We start from the raw sequence: 6,021 nt of genomic DNA, 5'->3' as shown, positions 1-6,021 counted from the left end.
TGCTGAGTTCGACGAAATTATGGTATAAACTACGAAGTTACTAAGTATTCTGATAAATTCTCGTTCTCGAGAACATTCTCAGAAGTTACCGAAAATTCTCATGAGGAATGTTCTGCAACTTTGGAAACTTCTCGACCGTGCATTGCTAGACCGGACATGATACGAGACGGTCTGCTGATGACTAACTCCTACCGCCGGAATATCATCTGACTGGTGGTATGGAGACCGGTGGATTTATTTAGGTACTTTGTAGTGTTTCTTACAAAATTGTGTTCCAAAATGTATCAACTGTACAGTAACTTTAGCTCAACTTCAACCACTATCTATGAAAAGTTCACTCTAGGCACGATAGTACTCTTTAGTAGATATTGGTAGATACTAGAGATTGGACACGCGGATTTTCTAAAACCAGCCAAGTGCCGCTTAAAATCCGGGAAATTTTCCTAAACACTGATTTAAACGTTCACGATTTTTACACATATTTAAAATTGCAAGCGGGACTTTATCACGTATTACTATGTTTTAAGCAACAACCTCCGACGTTTCAAGGACGGCATTGTCCCCGTGGTCTCAGAGCAGACTGAAACATAACATTGTGACGTCACAAGCCCCCACTCCAAAACTTTGATGCTCTATATCTTTGTATTTTTTAATTAATTAAAAAAAGGGAAAAATATGTGTTCAGTATTTTTGGACGATCTAACTGACGGACTAAAAAGAATGCCATTTTTTTATGTAGTCGTCATCCCTATTCCATAGACACTTCAGGTACCTATTTTAGATTGAATGATTTATTAAAATATATAATATTAACCTTGTTATCAAATACAACCTTGACCAACCATTACGTTTAATGATTTATGTAATCATACCTAATAAAATAAATAATGTAAATAAATATGACAGGTATTTTATTAATCTCCGCTATCTAAAGGTTGTCTGGAAGAGACCGCTTTTTAGCGGTAAGACCGCTTGTTGTTTTACCTCTGTTGTTGTACTCATATACTTACCATACTGTTTTCTGTATTGAGCTGTGCCATAAAGAGTATTTGTGTTGTTATGTATTGTATGACAGTTTTAGTTAGCCTTTGACATAAAAGTTGTCGACAAATATTTTTGCCTAAAATATTAACAATTAATTTACACAAGATATATTATACTTCCTTATAAGGTCAGCTAAGACAGCAACCAGATCCACTGAAATGACATCTATAGAAAAATAAATAAAAAATATAGATACCTTCTGTCGCAGACGATAGGTTGTATATCTGTATACTTTTTATACTTTTTATTTATGGTTTTTCAATGACGTTTATGTATATATTTTGTTTTCTCGTTTGATGTTTTAGTTGTCAATATATATTTTAGCTGGAAGCCGGTTGTTTGGTCTCGCTCTCCCTGTGCTATCCCTTTGTCCACAATCCTGGACACCTTCAATTTATAGAGGTTTATTTATTTATTATTATTGTTCGGAGAACCAACAGCTATTAATACAGATTAATGTTCATAACTATTCCAAATTTCAAATCGATAGCATAAGTAGTTTATAGTCTTTAGAAATTTAGTAATGTGACAGACCTACAGACGGGTAGAGCGGCGCCATAAGGGTTCCTTTTGTACCTTTTCGTCATTTACAGTGTCGTGCATAGATCGTTAAAACCCTACATAAAAGATGCCCGCCCCCGCCCGGCGCCCCGCGCACCCAAGCATACAATATAGCTCTTAAAGCATGAGGATACGAAAAATGCTAAAATGGAAAGGAGCCCCCCTTTCAACTTGGGAATTTTAGTTAAATATACAAGTGTTATTAACTAGATTGATCGAAAAACAATTGTCCATTAAGAACAACTCAATCCAAAGATATTTCAAAAAAATCTTTAAAATCGAGGTTCCGCTCTCGACTCTTTCCTCCTTCAAAACTTAATCAATCAGAACGAAATTTAAGAATATGAATAACAATGAAATAATCTATGTCGGACCGTTTAGCTTTTTTGGTTAATTGTTACCAATCTTGAGTATCACACCTTGTTTTGCGCCACAATGAAAAAGGCCGTTTTTGGAAATTTCTGATTGGCTTTAGAGTCTTTAAAAAGCAGAATATCAAAAAAATCAAAACGGTCCGACACAGATAAAAATAATAACAATCTGTGTTGAAAAAATCATTGCTCTATCTTCAAAAACCAGGGAGGAAATAGTCGAGAGCGTTTGTATGGAGAATTGACCCCTACCGTATCGTCTTAAGGGATATAGCAGGGTTCGTGGGGCGCCGGGGGCTGGCGACGTCGCGGGGGAGTGCTGGCGACAGGGTGAGGCAGGAACAGAAGGGAGGCTGACGCGTCAAAATACAGGACATAGTGCGAATTTCAAAAGTTATTCTAGAAAACTTGCATGGTCGTAGAAAAATTATTGTATGCAACGGTGTTTAACTGAGTCAAAAAATTCTTGTAGCGTCTTTATTAACAATTTTCGGCTCCGCCTCAAATTGTTACTCACGCCACTCGTCTTTTTTAACCTCACTTAAACGCCAGTTGCATAAAATACTATATCTATCGCATAATATTTATTGTCTTGGGTTACCGCGATAGTTAATGATTTTTTTACTAATGATTTTTTTAAATATTGTTATTAACAGTATGTAAACTAGCCTTAAAATTTATATTATTTATGGTTTATTAATATTTCTTGTGGGTAGTTTTTGCACATCGTAATTTTTCCTCAGTCATCCGTTAACCGCTGTAAAGTATTGGAAACGTTGGGATGACTTGTAAATTCATTATACGCGATATAATCCGTTTCCATAGATTTATTTCATATCTATCGCATGTCATCTCATTATTTACTTGCTTTCATTTCATATTATCTCTCACACATTCCATCCACCTTTTCCGTTATACATTTTGTAGATGCAACCTTTAGTCTTCGTTTAATATACTCATAGTCTGATACAAGTATTAAATTATTAACCTATAAATGTTAATATTTCGTCCTAATAGGCTACTTGACCCTTTTTCAAAGTATGTCTTATATTATTAATTACTGTCTAATTAAACGGAAAAAAATAGTACCATATTTTATTACGACTTAAAAACCCGCAAAAAAATTATTTAAAGTTTACTTTTACGTGATCAGGCAAAAACACATCAGCCATATTAATCTATAGAATATCTATGACATGACGTCAGTATATTTAGAAAAAAATATTTCACATTGTCACACCTGTCAACGACTATGAATTTTAATACGATAGAGGTTGCTTCTATAGAGATCAGATTACTACCTCTAATTTCCATAGTTGATCTGGGTGGCTAGCCGAATGGCACAATCGCTCACGAAACGCTCACGAAACGAAGCGCTAGTAGATATCTATCTCTATCGCGCTTGCGTATAAGCGCGACAGAGCCAGCGGCGTATCGCTTTCGTTTGGCGTCGGAGAAATGCCATTCGGCTACGGGGCATGAATTATGTGACGTCACTCCATTGGCCAACACCGTTTTTGGAGTCCATAATTAAAAAAAAACATACACACATATTTAATTAAAAATACGCAGTCATCACGCACTTTTAATGCCCGCAAGCTATAAATATTGATTTCTTAAGTCAAATACTACAGAAAACAATAACTTGATGTGCTAAATTCGATACGAGTCTAGTAGCCTATTGATTAAGTTTTGTAGGATAAAACAGTCGATAACGAAACCTCAAAAGAGATTAACTGAATTATTTTTCAATGAGTTATCTTTTTTCTAGACACGCGGCAGCGTGTCAAGCCAAGTTCAAGTAAAAGAACTGGCGAGCAGCACCGTGTGTAATATTACACGAACCATTTGGAGCCACTTTTGAACCCCTCATAACTCAAAAACTATTTTAGATAAACGTGTCAATTTTGGCTCATATATTGAGACTTGCAAGACATATACGAGCTCCAAAGTTCATAAACACATCTCAAACGGTTATTAAGATAATAACGTCCAAAATCGTCATTAATATCATATATATACCTATAGACATAAATTCTAACCCAGTTCCAGGTGACCTAGAAAGTTCCAATTTGGTAAAAACACTGGAAAAAATCAGAAAATGGTTAAATTTTGATATTTTTTTAACCCTAATATTCCCGCGTTAGTGCTTATAACTATGAGTATAGTCGACTTTCGTAATTATTACTGTATTAACTGGGATTTAGAATTAATAATTGTTTCAATATTTAGCGCATATAATTTATCTACAGAAAGTAATGATATCCCATCAAAAACATAAATGTGAAATGAGAGCCAAGTTCAATAGTATGATACATATGCCTTGGTTGTTAAGTTCAGCGAAAAAAGAAGTGAAATCTAAATGGGTGCCAAGTTCAATAGTCCGTCCTGAAATTAATTTATAACAACATAAAATATCATTTCTTCATATTACTTAGGATAATATATTGTAGTTTGAGGTCTGACTTGGCTAGTTTTTATATACAAATTATATTATGGCCCTCGCAAGTTCTAAACTTGTTACTTCTTATTTTATTATTCCAAAATTGGGTTTGCTGGCAGAAACTAGCCATCGAACATACAATTCGTATATGAGAACTCGCCAAGTCAGACCTCAGACTACAATATATTATCCTAAGTAATATGAAGAAATGATATTTTATGTTGTTATAAATGAATTTCAGGACGGACCATTGAACTTGGCACCCATTTAGATTTCACTTCTTTTTTCGTTGAAGTTAACAACCAAGGCATATGTATCATAATATTATTGAACTTTGCTCTCATTTCACATTTATGTTTTTGATGAGATGTTCGTTTTCTTGCAAGTACTTATTATAATACATACATACATATCCTTAGCCTGTATCCCATAAAGGGGTAGGCAGAGCACATGTACTTCTAAGTTTCAGTGACACTCTTGGCAAAGAGGGGTTGAAAGAAATCCAAATTGTGACATTGCAGTGACAGGCTGCCAGCCTCTCGCTTACTTATTAGAATAGAAGTGAATAAATCGTCATGTCACCAGCATCCTTTGTTGGTACTATCAGCTGCAAAAGTGCATGGCGAATTTGTCAATAAATTCATTCATAATTTCTCTGATAGTACAATGCCTCAAGGGCCTATTTTAGATATTAGCTAGCTTTTAAGTTTAATCTTAGTTTCTTACATAACTATGTAAATTATGTTAACTAACTAACTATTGTAAAAGTGAATCTTGGCCTCCGATGTTAATGTAAATAAATCATTGTCATTGTGTTATAATATAACACAAATCATTGTCATTGTGTTATAATATAACACAATGACAATGATTTATTTACATTAACATCGGAGGCCAAGATTCACTTTGGATCACTGAGCCACAATAGTTAGTTAGTTAACATATTTACATAGTTATGTAAGAAACTAAGATTAAACTTAAAAGCTAGCTAATATCTAAAATAGGCCCTTGAGGCATTGTACTATCAGAGAAATTATGAATGAATTTATTGACAAATTCGCCATGCACTTTTGCAGCTGATAGTACCAACAAAGGATGCTGGTGACATGACGATTTATTCACTTCTATTCTAATAAGTAAGCGAGAGGCTGGCAGCCTGTCACTGCAATGTCACAATTTGGATTTCTTTCAACCCCTCTTTGCCAAGAGTGTCACTGAAACTTAGAAGTACATGTGCTCTGCCTACCCCTTTATGGGATACAGGCTAAGGATATGTATGTATGTATTATAATAAGTACTTGCAAGAAAACGAACATCTCATCAAAAACATAAATGTGAAATGAGAGCAAAGTTCAATAATATGATACATATGCCTTGGTTGTTAACTTATACGATATATTATATCGTATGTTATATATATCGAGGAAAGGTTTTCTAATACTGCTTTCCCATAGCAGCACAGGATCTGATAATGTCAGTCCACTTTAAAATACATACTGTATTTTACCAAAAATTTCCAATGGAAATAGTTCGCAAAATTAGACAGACGTCACCTAAAGTCAATATCACGTCAGTGCCAGGTCAGCGTAAAGAAATATCAAC

The sequence above is a fragment of the Leguminivora glycinivorella genome, chromosome 16, assembly GCF_023078275.1.
Source record: "Leguminivora glycinivorella isolate SPB_JAAS2020 chromosome 16, LegGlyc_1.1, whole genome shotgun sequence".
Classification (NCBI taxonomy): Eukaryota; Metazoa; Arthropoda; class Insecta; order Lepidoptera; family Tortricidae; genus Leguminivora; species Leguminivora glycinivorella.
This window is presented reverse-complemented; position numbering follows the sequence as displayed.